The sequence below is a fragment of the Quercus lobata genome, chromosome 4 (genome assembly GCF_001633185.2).
Source record: "Quercus lobata isolate SW786 chromosome 4, ValleyOak3.0 Primary Assembly, whole genome shotgun sequence".
Classification (NCBI taxonomy): Eukaryota; Viridiplantae; Streptophyta; class Magnoliopsida; order Fagales; family Fagaceae; genus Quercus; species Quercus lobata.
In genome coordinates, this window is record NC_044907.1 from 49,278,046 (window position 1) to 49,297,933 (window position 19,888).

Sequence of the window (19,888 nt, forward strand, 5' to 3'; positions counted from 1 at the left end):
GCTGTAATTTTGTGTTAGTTTAGTTGCATTCATGGAGCCACGGTTGAATCTATAAACCATGATTCCCTGACTCACAAGTGCCATTGGCCTTCTTAACTAGCGTTTGTAGCCGTTTTGCAGGAATGACAACAAAATTCACTTTCCCACCCATACATATGATATTTGGTTTGCATAGTTGGGTTGACTAATCTAGTAAAAAATTTACTTGATGATTGAAAAACTAATTTATTATTTGGTTCAAATTAAAAGCTTGTAAAGACAAATTATTACTTCCAACACTAGCATTTGATGCTCTGTGGGAACAATAAAATATTTGTGCGGAGGATAATATGGAGATAACGGATCATCTCATCTGATTCTTCTTGTAGGATTGAATCTTTCCTTTGGAGCACCATTGATTAGTATACTATAAGAAACCGTTTTGACACTTTGCATTATCAAACTTACCCACTAATGACCAAAACGCAATTTCTAAAGACGATATATGATAATAGCACGATGCTTTTCTAAATAATATTCATAAATAGATGATCATATCATCATTATGTAATAGATTATTAGAATAATAAAAATGACATCAAAAGCATCCTTCCATGAACATAGATGAATCATTGAACCTACTGAAATGGTTTGCAAAAACTTGTTTGCCAATTTAGGATAGGAGATTTCACACGCTCTTAAATCTCAACTATTCTAAGGACACGTACTTTTTCATATACTTTGCCACAACTTGCACATTTTTTAACTTCTTGTTAGATTACATCACTAAACTTGGTTCAACAATATTGACTTTCTCAATATGGCTTATAATGCTCGGAGAAGAAAACTTGGTTTGCTTGAGCTTGGACCTATTGAGGTTTAGTTATCAGCAACTGCCTTCATCTTTATCTTTGTCTTTGTTTTATTGTTATATACCAAAATTTAAATATTTCATTTGCATTACATGTTGTTTCACTTACAAATATGTTTCTATTATCGTGGATTTTAGTTAGATCAACTGATAAAATCCCCCATTGTCAAATAAGGGAACTGAGTTTGAATTCCTCTAGACCAAAAACCAAATTAATTATCACCTATAAAGTAGAAACCATAGGTTCTAATTCTATTGTATTCTATAAAAATAAAAATAAAAATAATAAGAATAAGTGTTTCTATCATTCTGTGACTTGGGTTATTAGTTGTTACTCAAAATATATTTAACAACTTAATACATCTAAGGTTTGTTTTGCAGAACTAAGTTTGTTTAAACTCATTGCCTCACAATACTGAAGTACTTTTAACTTTCAAGCTCTAAATAAGCTATTACAGAGACTTGAGAATCTGATGGTTGTACTTAATCCTGTAAATCAGTATATATTGCTTGTATTGCGTGTGAGCCACCCCAATAAGTTGACAAGATATATCTTAAACCCCAGTTTATTTAAGGTTTAGTTGAATTAAATTTTCTAATATTTTAACTGGAAGGAGATGAGTATGAATTCCTTTGCGTGATATATGATACTTAGGACAAAAGCTACAACAATGGCATTATAGTTTGTTCTTTGTGAAATTCTTTTGGGAATCTGATGCAGGCTATTAATGCTTGCTGTGTAGACTAGTGAGAGTTGATTAGAGAAAATTTTTGTGAACAACAACTCTGCACAGAGAAAGCAGTCCCTGAAATAGCACAAGGCTAAGACTAAATGCATGCAATCAGACCTGTCTTTACAACTCTGTAGCAGACTATTAATACTAATTAGTTACAAGTCTATATGATTGGCTGCTGCAATTAACAGACAGTTACAAGCAATCTGATTGGCTGGATTCTAACTAACCAGTTGCATATCTACCTTTTTTACAACAAGTGGTATTTGTAACAATGAAAACTTATCTATTTAGCTGCAAATTAGCCTGGGAACCCTAGCTGAACCACCGCACGAACCAACCTCCAGCTGCTGCACTGCTAGTGGACTTATCACATGCTACTACAGTGCCAACTACAATTACTAATGCAAAGCACTAATGCGGATGCTCCTGCATCAGAATCTTCTTGGTTAAACCTTTTAGATGATATAGAAATTAATTGGTGACCTTTTGTCTCCCTGTTATGCATCATCAATTTGGAAAATTCGATTACGATTGTATGGCTGATCAAATACAGAGCTTAGATGTGTATATATGAGAATTTGGATTTGCTAGATAAGTTAATATATTTTCCTTTGCATCTGTGTGCATTTTTACATTTATGCGACTATATAGATCTTCTGTTTCTGATTAATGAGATGGAATACAAAGTAATTGGGTGATTGTTGCTGTCTTGCTGAATCACTGACCTTGTTCTTGTCCTTGCAGTTCTATGGTTACATTTTTCCCAAACTTGAACTTGTGAATATGAAGGCAGACTTTCTTAATAGAAATGTAAATGAAGGATTCAGTGGTGGCGAAAGGAAGCGGAATGAAATTTTACAACTTGCAGTAAGAATATTTTTCTATTTTATCTTCCATCTTGTGTCATATTATCCAGACTACTAATTTTTTGAATTAACGTCCCATTGTGTCTTTCATATAAGACACAATGGGAAGTTAGAGAAAAGATCTGTTTTCTCTAAATCCATGTGGAACCTATTTTTGGAGGATAATCATACTTGGCCAATTCTCTTAGGCTTCATTTGGTTGGGGGATGAAAAAATGGGGGATAGAAAATATTTTAATTTTCCCTTTTAGTGTGTTTGGTTGGAGGATGGAAAAGTAAAGGGGTGGAAAACTCCTTTGTTTAGTTGAGAATAAAAATGAGAGAATAGAAAATATAGTTTGTATAAAGTTACTCCTATGCCTCTCTATTACATAATATAAGAAATAATTTTTTCATAATCATTAAATAAAAATAAATATACTTTTCCATGATTCCATTATACATATATATATATATATATATATGAGTTAGATTCAAGTTACACCCGGTGTAACTCTAAGCAATGTTACACCACCCAATAACTTGTTATTGAATTAATATTTTAAAAATCCAACCGTTGAATCACATGTTCTATATGTTCTTAACATGCATGTCAATTTTTATATCAATCGGATACTATTTACCATTTGATCCATAAACTTATCTTTTATGCACTATTTTAAATTACAAAAATTTGAATTTTAACAATTGATTGATAAAATGGATATTAATTTTTGATCACTTTGAAATTTTGCAAGCATAAAGAATATACAAAGATAATGTAATCTAACGGTGGATTTGTCAATATTCGCATCCAATTAAAAAATATTGAGTGGTGTAACATTACTTAGAATTACACCAAGTGTAACTTGAACTCAACCCTATATATATATATATATATATAGTATTAGAAGTGAAAGACACCATTTAATTAAAAAGAAAAATTTGATTAAAAAAAAAAAAACCCAAAACCCACTGTTTGATTTAAAAAAAGAAAACCCACCACTTGATATAAATAAATAAAGGCACATTTTTTTTGGGGGGGGGGGGGGGGGATGTTGTAGTTTTGGTGTTTTTTCAAGATCCCTCTCCTCCCCTATTTTCTCTCCTCAAATCTCCCCGAATTGGGGAGAGAGGATTTTGGTGGGCTCAGGGAGAAATCACTTTGGCCCCACCAAAATCCGTCCCCTTTCCTCTCCCAACCAAACAACCCTCTCCCCCATTTTCTCACCAATTTTTCTATCCCCCTTAGAATCACCCCAACCAAACGGGACCTTATGGATTTCTTCTTGTAAATTTGTTCTTTTGTGATCTGGTCAGGCAAAGTTGACCTTATAAGATGGAAACTGGATTTTTTTTTTCTTTCTTTCTCTTTTTAACATTTTGACAATAAGTATTGGGTGCCATTATATTAATTAGGAGATGGATGGTGTGTTATGGGTTTAGTGAAGTCAACTTTACCTTTTATAACAGTTAAGTAGTTTGAAATTAAGACCCTACATTAGGGTCAGGATTCTCAGGAAGGCTAAAATGATGTGGATTCAATTATGAGAAGGAACTTAGGTGCACGTGGTGTACACAGGAGTATAAAATCTGTGTTATTTTTTTAACCTGTGATTTGTTGCATAGCTTGAATTATATAAATTACTCAATCTCTCTCGTATAAATATGCTGTTTTAATTGCAGGTTCTGGGTGCAGACTTGGCTATCTTGGACGAAATTGATTCTGGACTGGATGTTGATGCACTTCGGGACGTAGCAGCTGCGGTGAATGGGCTTTTGACTCCAAAGAATTCTGTGTTGATGATTACTCATTATGCAAGACTTTTTGAATATCATAAAGCCTACATATATACATGTTATGGTAAGTCATTCGAAGATCTTCAGGAATTACTTAATTTTGTTTTGGGTTTAGGGTTTGCCATGATGTGGGGGATTGGGTAGGGCATGGGACTATTATGTAAAAAAAAAAAAAAAAAGAGTTATAAAATCTTACATGGCATTCAATACGAAGTTTTGACTTGCATGTATCTAAGAAAATTTAGCACAATTTTGTTAAAAATGAGCCTAACTATGGTCTAGATAATTGTGCAAGGTTGGGATAAGTGGCAGAATCCCTCAAGTTGAGGTTTGGTTGGCCTCTAAGTTGGCTCAACGCCTCAACCATTCAAAGCTGCAACTCTAGCTTTGATTTTTGCTATAGCCTTGATGATGGCTCAATAAAACTAATGGTTGAATTCTATAGGAACTGTCTTCAAGTGCCATGGAAAGAAATGATTTCCATTAGAATTGAAAAATTAGCGCTTTCTTTTCAATTTTATTATGATTTTGTTGATCTATAAATTGATTCATCACTTACATGCACCAAATTATGCACTAAAGTGGATATATTGATACGGTCACAAAGCAGATTTTGGTTCCTGTGCCAAGGCACTCCTTGTGCAATTGAAAAGGTTGTAAATATCATACAACTTATGAAATTGTTTCTAAATCCCCGATTAATCACAATATAATTATTTCAATCCATGGTTTTTAGGAGGATGGGAAAATCTTGAGGACGGGAGACAGTTCGATAGCAAAACTTCTGGAGGATGAAGGGTATCAAGCAATTTCTGCAGTGTAACTGCATGGAAATTGATTTCGTTACTCTCTCTCTCTCTGTGTATGTTTGAGTAAACTCATCATACTTTTATTAGCTCCATTTAGTCAAGAACTCTGCAATTTCAGTTCTCTTTGGTACCTTTGCACTCCAGATGTATTTTAAGGCTCCTAAACATTGCCTCATTTGTTATGGTTGTTGCATTCTGAATTGCTTTCTTAGTATATACTTTTCATTCAAATGTTATTATAATTGTGGTTTTAGAATCGACATCTTGAGGTGCCTTATGACCCAAAAATTAATGGAATTAATCTTAAATTGGCCTTAACAGGATCCATGCATCGAAAAGAAGTGGTGATTGATTTGTAACCAATGGGGTCCAAGTTTTCGTAGAAGGCAATCAATGTTTCACTCTTGGGGTTGGCTCTTGTCAAATTACGTGCCTCACCATGCTTCCTTTGCACTTATTATACCTCAAATTTAGTGGTTTCTACTTGGTAGATTTCCTATTTGAAAGGCTCTTGGAAGCTTATTGCAACGGTGTGTGAGGATTGGATCTCCTGCTTGTATTTTTGAGCTCAGAAAAAAGAATGGCCTTTTGTCTGATTCTTGCAGTCTCACATGTTTAATTTTAGTAGATATTTGTGAAACCACTTATTTTTTTTTGTACGTACTACATACAATTGATTCTGTAATCATTCTATAGATACCAAGGACTACAATCCTCTCAAGTATTTGATTTTCTGGTGTCTTCCATGTCCTCCCCCTAGCATTGCAGAGGAACATATTCCAGCATATTGAGTTTAATCATTGTTTCCTACAATGGAACACTCCAATGAAACCTAGCATTCCAATACATTTGTATGCTGGCACTTCTTAGTCTTTGATGTAGCAGTCGTATGTTGAAGAAGATTCTAGGGTTTTTGGAATTAGGGCTAGGGATTGTAAAAGATTGGGGAATTGATGAAATTGGTTGGGAACTAATGCAAACAGAACTGGTTGCACTTGATGGAATTCCTAGAGAGAAAAATGAAAAGCATAAGATAACTACTAGCATCATGCCAGTAGGTTCCTTGGAATCACTTCTAGGTTCAGTCTGTTCAGTGGAATAAAAATACTTCAAAGCAAAATTATGTTGTTTTGTTGGGATCTAGAAAATAATTTTCTAAATTTTTATTTGCACAGAAAAATCTGAAGTTACAATTAAACCCCCCCCCCCCCCCCAAAAAAAAAGAAAAAAAAAAGAAAAAGAAAGTCGATAGATGATGGTGGGAGAATCAGACAATTGGGGGAAGGTGGTAACGGTGGCGATTTGGGGTAGAGGAGAGGTAGATGGAGGACATGACCATAACAATACTTGGTAAGTAATCAATACCTGAGGGGCCTAGTTGGGGAAGTACAGATCTTTTTAGGTAGGTTTAGTCATAACATGATCTTAGTTTTATCGGGTTCCAATAGTATTAACGGGTGGCCTAGGAACTAATTTTGTCTTCCCGTAGATTCGATCGAACTCTGGGCGTTGATACCAACCAAACCACAAGGGAATAAATCTTTGCCTTTGGACCATTTACCATGTTAAAGTCTATATTTCCATGGAGCTTGCTAAATCCAATATTGTAGCTCATCTCAATTTGACTTAAAATGATCTCACATCATTTGCATCAAGCAAATAATATTTACTTGTAATTTTATGAACCCATTTAAGTAACTGTGCGACAGCTCGAAAACTCATGTGCCTTTGATAAGTGGCTGGACTGGTTCCATGTACATAATCTGACTACTACTTGGACTCACAAGCTAGATAAGCAAAGGGAGAGGGAAGGGCACATTGCAACAACTTAAGCTAGTCACGCTAATCGACCTCAGGGTTAATCAGCGAGAACACCTTAACCCAGGCAATCACATCTATTAGCGTACAAGAATCACTGAACGCACTTATCGCAGCTTGGCTAAAGGTGAGCGAAAGCCCAGGCCTCCACTGCGCGCTTAGCTTAAAGCAGCAGATTGCCAATTCCCCTCTTGAAAGCATTGGCAGGGAATAGCTTCACAAGTTTTTTTGCTTGGTGTTTTAATTGACAGCAAACCACTGGAAATCGAGGCATAACAAAAATTTGATGCTGCAATTGCTCTAATAAATTATGATATAATTGTTTAATAACAATGCATGGATTACAAACAATTAGAAGGAAATCATCTACAATATTTCAGTGACCCAAGACATAAATTGGGATTGAATGGTTTCTTTGATTCTTTTTTCTTTTTGTCTAAAAACATTGACAAGTAGTATATTGACGCTGATCAAGATTACCCCTGTTCTCTAATGTAATACAGCCATCTCTCTCTGACCATGGAATTCGTCTTTCAGTAAGAAATGGTTTGAACGTTATCAGCACTCCAATTGCCTCATGAAGAAAACCAAATTGTCACCTATATTTCAACCAAAATTTTGAAGTTGTTCAGTCTCAAAATTTGTTAGGATCGAGTAAGATCTCTCTATGATTACTATTCTCATCAAACTCCACTCTTAAACTTTTCATATAATAAATATGCTGAATCTTTGTAGTGTTGGACAATAAACAAAAACCGTTTGAAAAGACACATTGACGACACATTATCAACTTTAGTGTTGAAGTGAGACTATAACATTCATTTTGGTTCTTATATTTTTAAATTTGCTATCATTTTGGTCTCTATTACCATCTCATTTATAGAAAATCTTATATTAGTAATGTACTGCATTACTAATTTAAAAATAGTATTTTCTGTAAGTGAGATGACAACAGATACTAAAATGATAGCAAGTTTAAAATATAAGAACCAAAATGAAAGGTGTGAAAATCAAGGGCCAAATTAATAATATGACCAAAATATAGAAATTGAAGAGTTTTTGCTTTTTAAATAATAAAGTGAATCCATTGAGTCCATGGTTTTAAAATTGAATCAAACTCATTGGTTTAATTGGGAGTCAAACCCTCAACTGATCTGGTAAAAATAGTAAAAATCGAGAACTATACCCATTTTTTTATTATTTGAACATTCCAGTTTTTAAAACTGTCACCAAACCGAGGTCATTTCCCCAACTCAATCAAAATTAGTCTAGCTTGTGGACATCAGAACATTGAATATATTGCATAGTTGGGTGGACTAATCTAGTATAAATTTACTTGTCTATTGAACAACTAGTTAGTATTTGTTGAGGTTAAAAGCTTGGGAAAATAATTATTACTTCTGAGAAAGTATCCCCTCTAATTACTTCTCATTTTTAGAAGGATGTGAGACATGTGTTATTTATTTTATTTTAAAATACCACGTCTTATATTTGGTACATTCAATTGGAGGGAGTCCTATACCATTACTTAGAGCCACCAACATTTGATGCTCTATCGGAACAATAAGCAAACAACAAAATGTACAAATACTATAAATAAATGGGTCATGTTAACGAGTGTCCTAAGGAAGAAGGTTAAAAACTAAAAAATGTTGAATTATGAGCCATAATGTGCACACACTTTTCAAAAAATAAAATACGCAAGTTAATGAATCATTGGCCTATATAGGCACAAATTTATTGTGTTTGTATATGCTTTTTTGGATATATATATATATATATATATATAGTTTGACTTTATTTTTATAGAAATAATGTATAAAAACATTATTTAATAAAGTATTGAATGCACCATAACCAATGCCCTTAAAGCATTCGTTACCATTCATAACATTTTGAATACAACCTAGAACTCCAAGAAACTTCCCAAAGAGACATGGAATGTTTTTTTTCTTTTTATAGAAAAAGTTATAGTGAGTTTCCCAACTATTCAAAAGCTACAAGAAGGAGATTTCCTAAACTCTAGCCCAAAGATGTATCTAAGTCACCAATACATCTTTATACCCTTTTGAACTTTGGACCCCGGCTTGGATGAAGCTCCCGCCTAACCGAAGTCACATTAGCATGATAGGAACATGATGCTATCTTAATAATATTCATAAATAGATGATTTTATTATCATTATATAATAGATTGTTGGAGCACTCATATCAGTTAATGTATAATAGCATAAAAGGTAAATTTTTTACATCTAGCTCCAAAAATAACCAACATTGGTTCATGTAAATTTAGATTGTTGCTATAGTAACCGTCATATAGCTCCAAAAATAACCAACATTGGTTCATGTAAATTTAGATTGTTGCTATAGTAACCGTGTGTATATATATATATATATATATATATAGAGAGAGAGAGAGAGAGAGAGAGAGAGAGAGAGAGAGAGAGAGAGAGAGAGAGAGATGATTTGACAGAATAAAAAAAATTATAAAGAAATAATATTATAATGAAATGTAGTATAAAATAAATAATCTGATGTGAGTGCATTTTAGAAAAGTAGTTATGTAATTTTTCTTTTTTTTTATAAAAAAAAGTATGTTCTTATACTAAAATAAACACGGATTTTTACACAGACTAATGCAAATGATCTTAGAATAATCAATAATTAAAAAAATATTAATATGGTAATCATTGTTAGAAGAATGTTACAAGGTACCTAACACTTTTCATGCGCATAAATGAATCCTCAAACCGACTTTAATGGTTTATAGCTACTTTATCACCTAATTTAGAATAGGAGACCTCACAAACTATTAAACCTCGGTCAATAATAAAATCAATTAGATATTAGGTGACCAATCACACAAAAAATCTTATGATTGGTAGAGACTTAACTCACACCTCTAAAATCGAGACCTCACCAAGGGTCAATTTTGAAGTTGATAAAGACAGTCCACAAACATTGCTTGACTTAGAACCTACAACATATTGGAATACTCCATCCTACTACGCTAAATAAAGTTTGACATTCTTTCACTTCTATCTGAACAACTCATTATTTATATATCTTATCCCTATCTAAAAGCATTAACACATGTTTTAAGATAAGCAAAAGTATAAAACACAGGGAAATCAATATTGTACTGGTATCAGCCATACCGGAAAAATATACTATACCGACCATTAAACCGATAATGATACTCCTCTAAAATGTACCCGAAAATATACCGAGTTGTACTAAGCATATTTCAGGTGTTTTAGCTGGTATAGGTGTTTCGGCTAGTACAATTATAAAAAAAATAATTAAAAAAAGGGCTAAAATTTTAAATTTTTATATTAAAAAAGATATGTTATTTAAGCTAATATATTGGTTATTGTACTTAGGCTAATTTTTTGGCTTATAAAATATGTGAATTTTAAATTTTATGTTGATAAACATAATTATTAATAAATTCATATTTACATAAATAAATACAAACATATACATATGCATAGAAATATATAAATAGCGATAATCCTAAAATAGTACATCAGTATCAACTAATACCGAAATATTTTGTTTCTCTCGCCAAACCAAAATAGCTTCCTATACGAAATTGACTCTCTTAGTAAAACATAAACATCTTCAATCACACAAAACTAAATACACACACAAAAATGTGACATACTTGTATAAAAACATTGTCTCACCAGGAAAAGGTCAATGCCCACGATTCAAAATTATCGGGCTTGGGAACCCTTAGTCAATTTGTTCTCTTCATGAGCTTATGAAGCACAAAGTTCTCAGCATCTTTTTCTTAATTGAAACTTAAACTAGACAGAAAGCTAGTTGTATGGATCACATTTATTATTGTTTGGACCTTTAGGGATTGTTTAGTTGTGCCAAAATCAAGTCAAGGTAGAGGTTTGGCTTTAATGTTGTGTCTTGATATCAATTCAGTGGTTCAGAATTCATACTCTTTCACAAACTCTTGCTAATTGCTAATTCTCTTGTTGTAAATGGTGACAATGTGAGTCCCTAGAATATTACTATATTCTTATGGAAGCCCAATTGAGTCTTTGGCTAAATATTGCTAAAATCTGAATTTATACGCTTTATGTGCATGTGCCGAGTTTTTTAGCTAAATGAAGAGAGACGTAAAATGAAGCAACAGTGGTGCCAAATTGCTTAGAGGAGAAAGGAGAGAGAATGAGAATAAGGGCGTAGAGGAGATAGGAAAAAGAGAATGGAGCACTCAAACAAAACCTAGAGTTTGTTGGGGGCCTTTTTTTTTTTGTTGCGCAGCCACGTGTTGTCCTTTCAAAGCGTGACCTTGTTAGACCCGGATTTTTCTGGGGAGTTGAGTCCAGAACTCGACATTGGACCAAGTAGTCCAATGGCTTCCGGCGTATTTTTAGGCCTACAAAATATGTAAAACCAAAAGTAATATGTATTTACTATTTAATGAAATATTTTGATTGAACTATTTTGATTGAATGATGAGTTAAAGATCATAATGATGTATACTGGGTGATGTCCAATATTCGAGAATAATTAATTTTCATATGTCCAACAATAGGATGGGTCCAAGATAGTCCATGTCCAACTGTGGTATGATTCATGCTTAAGATAATAGGATATGTTCAGCAAGGGAGTATGTCCAGGAGATGTTTATGTTCAAATAATATATATCCAGCAGAGATTTATGTTGAAATGATATATGTCCAGCAATGACATATCAAATTATTAGTGTGTAGTAATGTAATAGTAAAGTGATTTGTATTTAAACGTGAAGTAATCATGTACTCAATGATGTAAATTTAGAGATATGGAAATAGTCACTTATCTTTGTATGGTTTGTAGCTCCAATTGTATAGCATCAATGAGTTGATAGTATTCCAGCAGAATGTCTCTAGCGGTGGAAAGATAATATGCCATGATATGTCCTTCCATGATAACTTCAAGATTGAAGGGGGGGGGGGGGGAATGGGTGCAACTAGAGGGAAAGAGAGCATGTCTAGCAGTGTGTAGAGGCTGGTTAAGTTTGTTCCCTTTATCGTGCACTTAAATGAATTTTCCTTTGATAATGCTTTTTTAGTTATTATGAAGTTATGGATAGTATTGCCTTCCATAAGAAAGGGTTTTATAAGATAGGTTTGTGTCTTCCATGAGAAAGGCTTTAGTATAAGGTCTTTATGCCTTCTAGAAGAAGGGCTTTATGTATTAGAAGTCAATACCTTCCATGAGAAGGGCTTTTGTAAGAAGTCTTTGTGCCTTCTAGGAGAAGGGGTTTAGTATTAGAAGTTTACGCCTTCCATGAAAATGGCTTTTAGTATGAGTGTTTGATATCTCTTGAGAAGTACGAAGATGGTAAAAGATATAGATATTTTGTGGGATGTAGTATTTGTAATATGTAAGGGTAATAAGTATGAATAGAATACTTGGTGAGAGATGTGTTTGTAATATATATGAGAAATATGTATGGATGAGTTGTGAGAGATGTAACTTGTAAGATGTATGAGAGATATGTGTAGGTACTTTGTGAGATATGTAATTTTTAAGATGTATGAGAGATTTGTAAGATTGTAAAGGAATGATATTATAGCTGCTGGATAGATTATAGTGATGGCCTATGTTGCTTTCCAACAGAAGAGGTTTTGTAAGAGAAGTGAAGAGTGAGATGTGTTAGGTATTTGTAGATATGGGAAGCAAGATGATAAAGTTTCAGAATTAGAGAGTGAGGGAGTGAGTAAGATGGGTAATAGTGTGTAGGAAGAGTTGTGGTGCTGTGGTGTGATAATAATGTGTGGCTTGGTCCTCTTTATATAGAACCAAGTCTAAAACTAAATCAGTTCAACTATAGGCAAGACCAGCAAAAAAGGATGGGATTTTAGTTAGAAAAATATAGTTTCTTTATTTGGTTTTGGTTTTTATCCAAATAAGGAAATTCTGTAATGCCAAGGTTGCTAAGTCAACTATCACATTTGTAATGAAACAACTGTCTGAAAAAAGCTGTCACAACTGTCATAAGACAACTGTTGCTTGGAGCTGAAGTAGATGAGGTCAGTTGGATGATGTCAAGCTGTTGGAGAGAAATTCAGAATTTATTTCTTGGATTTAGCTGAAAATGGTAAGATCTCTTTTAAGGATATCTTGCTGTTTTGGATTAGCAGCTGGCTGTTGGGATTGAGCATTAAATGGCTGGTAATGTCCCTTTCGGCTAGGTATCAAGTGCAGAACACACTGCTGGTATTCTGCTGGAACTGTTTTCTCTTTTGGGTATTTGTATTTTTAGTCCAAGATTTCATTGCAATACATTTTTAGTAAGTAATAGAATGATTGATTGATAATTAATGAAGCTTTAGAGATCTAGTCAATGTCTCATTATGTTGTGACTTAATCTAGGTGAGCAAGAAGAGCATTTAATGCTCTGCTCAAGCAACTGACAGGGGAATATTTGGTCAGATTATGGTAGATGGCAACTGGATATTAAAGATAGGCCAAAATAGAAAACTCACCCTCTAAGTTTCACAATTTTTCATTTCAGTCCTCTAAGTTTAGGTTTCGTCATTTCAGTCTTCTAAGATTAATTTTTTCTTAATTAAGTCCTCCGTTAACCATCCGTTAGCTACAACCATTAAAATTAAAACTAAATTTTTTTTTTTTACTTTTAAGAAAAAGTTAATTTAAAAAAAAAAAAAAAAAAAAAAAAAAAACTTAGAAATTAGATGAAGAAAGGGCATCTTATTTTAGGCACAACAAGAGATGTATCTACTTGCTCTAAAAATGACGGTTGTTCCTTGCTCCACCTAATCAATGTCACCACCGGGAAGGGTAATGTAGAGCTGGCAGCAAATGTCCGTCCCCTTGAGGTTTTTATGGCTGAATCATACTACTCCAAGCAGTATCTAGATGGTTTCAAGTGGCTTTCTCAATTCATTTAGTAGTAGTAGAGGCGGTATCTTAGGCATCAGGTTCACGTAGCAATTTTCACATGGTGAGGTGGTATCTATTTATCTTTTAGGCATTAGAAGTGAAGATTTGACATTTTATTTCAAGTGGAGCTATTGGGAATGCTGTCAATTTGATTGTTGATTTTCCTCCTTCAATTGCTTGGTCAATGATTTGTGCGATTTGATGATATGTGATTGTAATTTAAATTTCTTATTTACTCTTAACTCTCAAGTCTCAAGAAAGCTTGCATGTTTTATGGTTGCCTAGATCTAACTCTTACTGTGTTAGACCAGCCTATTTTCTCTTTCTTGCTTTCCCATTCTTTCTACCTCTTAGTCTCTCAGTGTCGGGCTGGCGATTCAACTTTGTTCTTTCAATTTTTATCTCCAAGGACCAAATACGACGTCGATTAATCCAATTTCTGGTTTTTTTTTTAATTAAATTAACTTTTTCTTAAAATTAGTAAATAAATAATAAATTAAATAATTGATAAAAACAACATTGTTTGGGTAGGATAACAGCAGAAGCTAATGGATTGTTAATGGATGACTTAATTGAGAAAAAATGAAACTTAGAAGATTGAAATGACAAAAACTAAACTTAGAAGACTGAAATGAAAAGTGGTGCAACTTAGAAGGTGAGTTTTGAGTTTTGGCCTTAAAGATATTATGAATATTTTATATTTGAAGTTTAAAGATAGCCAATTAGATTTGACCATGTGTTTGAGTTGGATTTTAGCTTAAAGTAGAAATGTAGTTTATGCGAAATAATATGATTATGTTTCCAAATTCGTATAGGAACAGCTAGAGATTGAATTAATGAATAGTTATTTGGTTAGCATTTAGATGGCTAGAGTTTTTGAGTATTTGTTATACAATGAGTATTAAGTTTTTGTCAAAGAACAATGGGGAGTTTTATCATTTTAAGTGTTCATGTGATAAGAGAGGCTTACCAAATGTTACATGCTACACACTGACTCGTCAGAGTTCAAGGAGTTAGAGAAGACATGCCAAGCAACATGTTTTTTTTGTCAACTTTAAGCTGCTAGAACTTTACTAAACATACTTCTTGGCCCTCCAAACCACGACTTCCAAAGTTTTCCCAAAGAGACTCGTGAGATTGGATCATAGCCAAAGATGAGATGATGTATCTTGGGCTTTGCTGTCATTTTGTGTATGTATGGGCTTTTGTTGGAGAAGCCACTTTCCATGAATATGAGAGAGGTAATATGGGCTGTGAATTTTGATTGATTACTTGAGCCCTATCCATATATTGATGTTGATGATGTCGTGGGCCATAAGCCCAATTGATGAAGAGGAAATGTGGACCATGAATCCGCCTCTTGAAGTGATGATCTTGTGGGCCATATGAACCCAATCCATGTAGTTGAATAAAATATGAGCTTATTTTAGGATTTAAAGAGTCTCAACCAAAAATCAATAATATGTTGATGTGGTGTGGGTTGCCAATGAAGTAATGCCATGTGGCATGAAAAAAGAGTCCTTAGCAATGTTCAAATACATTTGTATGCTAGCATTCTTAATCGCAAATGTTTGCAAGGACAAAAATGTGATTCAAGTCGCTACTGAAAAATTGTAATGGTTTTTGAGCATTTTCTGAAGGGAAATCATATTAATACCGATCGGTATTATTTAGGTTCCAATTAATATTGACTGGCACTAATAATTTCCCAATTAATACCGATCATCACTAATAAGAAAACTCAAAATACCAATCGATAATAAGAAAACTCAAGTTATAAGGGGAACTCAATTTTCAGAAAATCAAGTTCCAAAACAGGGACATACACCTAAATAGTTTGAAAACATGGACAACTTACTGCATAGTTTAAAAATTAAGGGTAAAAGCCCATTTTCCCCAAACTAACTATAGCATCATGCCTATAGGTTCCTAGGAATCACTTCTAGGTTCTGTTTGTTTAGGTGGAACAGAAAATATTTCCAAGAAAAATGATTTGGTTTTGTTGTTTGTTTGAAAATAATCTTCTGAAGTTTCAGCTGCACATGCAGAAAGTTATGAAGTAGTCAATGCCCGATAGGTGTAGCCTAGGGAATAAGGGATGGGGAATCATTGACGTCAGGTGGATTTAGTCATAACTTGATTTTAATTTTATCGAGTTCCAATAGTATCAATGGGTGGACATCTTAAGAACTAACTACGGAGCTTGCTAAATCCATTACTTTTGCTCATCTCAATTTGTCTAAAAATGATCTCACATCATTTGCATCGAGTGTGGTGGGCCTTTTTGTGGTGTTGGGCTAGGTTACCTCTTGCTGTACTGGGCCCAAGTGTTCTAGATGAGGGAGTTGGGACTGATCCAATTGTAACCCACCTCAGTCTGACTTGTGCACAAACTACACCCCGTTTGCCAAAAAACCTTGGTCATGTGCCCATGACAGGCGAACCTGCTGTGGGAGAGTTATGGCAGGTAGATATAATAAAAATAACAAAAGAAATATGTTCGCTACTTGGATAGAATAAATAAAGGGCAACAACAAGAAGCACCCTGTGCAAGAAATAGCATAAATAAGTGGGGAAGAAATAGTAATGAGTTGTTGAATTAAAGAGGAAAATGTCAGTCTGTCATGCCAAGTTATGTTATAGGACCAAAACCAAGAAGGGAACCATTTCCTCAATGCAAATAATCTCTCCAGAAAGAAATTAATGGCTTTAAGGAACGGGCCTAAATGGCCTGTGCCCAAAAGAATTCTCTGCCTTTGACAAAAAGCTGGGCTTTAGAGGGAAAGAGGGGATTAAACTATTGGTGCATGTCTGCCATTCTATGCTCTCAGTTTTTTCGTTATTTCTAATTCTTCTTTTCTTTTCCTTTTCCTTTACCCTTTCTCAGTGCTTGCTTATATGTTGTGATTCTCTCTCAGAGGTTACCATTACTATGATCCCCTTGGTTGTGCATGACAACAGTCCTTTATATAATGCCTGCCGTAACTGACTTTTACCATTTTAGCCTTTAACTACTTTTGTCTGGTCTTGGTGTCCTTGTCGGCCACTACTGGTTTGTCAGTTGTCTAGCCACCACCACTTACCTGTGCTGGCTATACCACTTCCTATCACCAGATAAAGAAGACTATTTTGTTTTTTTGTTTGCCATGGCATTCCTACCTACTATGGTGTGGGTGCTCTCTCTATCCCTATCCCTCATGGCATGCACCTAGTGGTTCCAACTCATCTTTACTTCTTTTGGGTTGTATTTCATCCCAGCAAGACATTTCCCCCAAAAAAGCCTGAACAAGAATCCCAAAATAGGTTTTCCCTTCTCCCCACCACCAGACCATGCCTTCTCTTACCTCTGACCTATGACCCACCAACTCTTGTATTGGCTGGGTACAAGCTGGTGATGTTTGAGCCTTGCGCATGCTCCATTTCGGTGTATGTCCAAAACTTGCCCACTGCTCATGCATTTGCCGTGGTCTAGAGACTCATCTACACATTCTGCCGCACCTCTTTGACTTTTTATGGCGTCAACTATTTTATGATTTTTCATCCTTTATGGCCTACTCCCTTTAAGGGCTGTATTTTGCTTGATTATGGGCTCTTCTTCCTTCAACCTACTCTTTTGCTCCTTTCTGCATTCTTGCTACCATTTCCTACCATACCACTCTATCATTCCTGTTGTGATGTTATTTGGCCCAAGCCTACTGGGCCTCCTTGAGCCTGCTGCTTATTCTTTTTTCAATGACTCAGTTTGATCATTGGGCTTTTTATTACATTGCTTACAGGTTCCTATATCCCATTTATTTTCCTCTTGGGCATCCTTGGCCCATTTGCTTTTCTTGGGCATCCTTGGACCTTTTTTCTAATTTTGCGTTCTCATGGGCTTTTACTAACTCCTTTGGGCTTCTCTGGCCCAATTATCTTATCCTTCATTCTTGGGGCTCATGGGCTTTCCATCAGCCCCTTACTTTCTTTACTTGCATTACTTCAAGCTTGTTGTAACCCATTCTCACTTTTCTACATCACATATTGGCCATGGGTTTGCTACTTCTATCTCTCCGAGCTCCTTTAAGCCCGTTTGCTTCCTCAAGGCTCATTTGTTTATTTTATAGGCCTATGATCCATTATTCCTACCACTTGGGCCTAATGATTTTTTATCCACTTACTAACTCTTTTCTGCCCATGTTACTGGGTTTCTTTCTTCTATTGGACCTTCCAAAATGAGCATCAACATCAAGAAAATAAAATTTACTTAATTTTTTGAACCCATTTATAAGGAGCTCATAAGTGATTTGTGCCAAAGCTCGAAAACTCATGTGCCTTTGTTAAGTGACTGGACCCTAGATTGGTTCTATGTTCATAATCAGTAGTACTACATGGACTCACAAATTTTAGTCAAACCATTTTGCTTGGTGTTTTAATTGACAGCAATTATGTCACCATTTCCCTACTTCAAGACTATCTTCATGACTTCTATAGGAAACCACTAGAGATCGAGGCATCAAAAAACAATAAAAAAAATCTGATGTTGCAATTTCTTATTAAATCATGATATAATTGTTTAATTACAATACATGGATTACAAAAAAGTAGAAGGAAAACATCTAAAATTTTTCAGTGACCTATGACATAAATGGGGATTGAGTTGTTTCTTTCATTCCCTCCCCCCCCCCCCCCCCCCGGAACATTGACACTGCTCAAGATTACCCCTATTCTCAAATATAATACAGCCATCTCTCTCTGATCATGGAATTCATCTTTCAATAAGAAATGGTTTGAATGTCATCAACACTCCAATTGCTTCAATCACGTTCAAAACAAAGAAAACCATATTGTCACCTATATTTCAACACAAATTTTGAAGTTATTTAGTATCAAAAATTGTTAGGATCGAGTAAGATCTCTCTATCATTACTATTCTCATCAAACTCCACACTTAAACTTTTCACATATTCAATATGCCAAATCTTTTTTTTCTATGTTTATTTATTGAAGCATAAATAAAGGGAGTTGGGGTTCAAGTGATAGCCTTTGTGGTGCCTCATGTATGTGGTTCGAATCCCATCTCCACCCCCATCATTTACCTATAAAAGGAGAGTCTACATTCAGAAATAAACCCTATGCTTCCTAAAGTTGTAGTCTCTCTTCCTTGGGCATTCATGCATAAGTTTTCTAAAATCCTTATGAAATTAATGACAATCTCCTCAAAATGTGAAGTGTAGACAAAGAATTGTCCTTTGAAATTTGCAGTTCAGCTTACAAGTATAGAAAAAGGATCAAAATTGTAGTTGAGTAAGGAAAGCAGCATCTTGACGCTTTTGTGCCCATGAAAATCTATAGACCAAGATATCCAAACAAAAGATGTAATTAGAAAATATCATGCCTCCATAAGAGATTATGGAGTAAAAAAATCAATATAAAATGGCAACGTACAAATGAAAAAAGAATGAAGTTACACATATGTAATTCTTTGTCGCTGTTGCACCAATTAATAATTTTTTTATATAATTAATATTTTGAAATCTCACCATTTGATTCCATGTTTTGTTGTTTATTAAGTTATGCCAAATTTCATATTAATGAGATGTTATGTACTATTTGATTCATAAACTCGATTATCTCTAATCATCTTGATAATTTTGCAAGTTTGGTAGTTGTAAGAATAAGTAAAAGGAAACTTCAAACTCATATTGGTCATGGGTTGAGAACTAAAATTGAATGCTATAAGATCGAAACTTCAATTGTTCCTCGGTTGCTTACTAATAGTCAAAATATTGCATCCAATAGAAAGTTATCAAATGGTGTAATATCGGTAAAAATAATAATGTATATATCTTGAACCCATCCAAAGTGACTTAAAAGATTCTTTTCTATGAATGGTGATATACCTTGCTAACCATAAACTACTTCTTTTTTGCCTATTGTTTTTCATTTTTTATTTTTTTGCCAAACTGATACACAAAGGCAAGGCAAGAAGTACGAAAATCTGCATCATAACCACATAAATAAAACTAACGTCAAAGAACAGTAAAAATGTTGAAGTGAGAAGTTTCAATTGCATCTTTTTTTAAATGTTCAACTGAAAAAAATACACTTACCTCCCAAAAAAAGATTCTTTGGAAAAT

General features: G+C 34.2%; 1 pseudogene; it reads left to right on the forward strand.

Annotated features, from left to right (window-relative positions):
* The first annotated feature begins 783 nt into the window (after positions 1-783).
* LOC115986728 lies at positions 784-5,604 on the forward strand (annotated as a pseudogene).
* Positions 5,605-19,888: the final 14,284 nt, after the last annotated feature.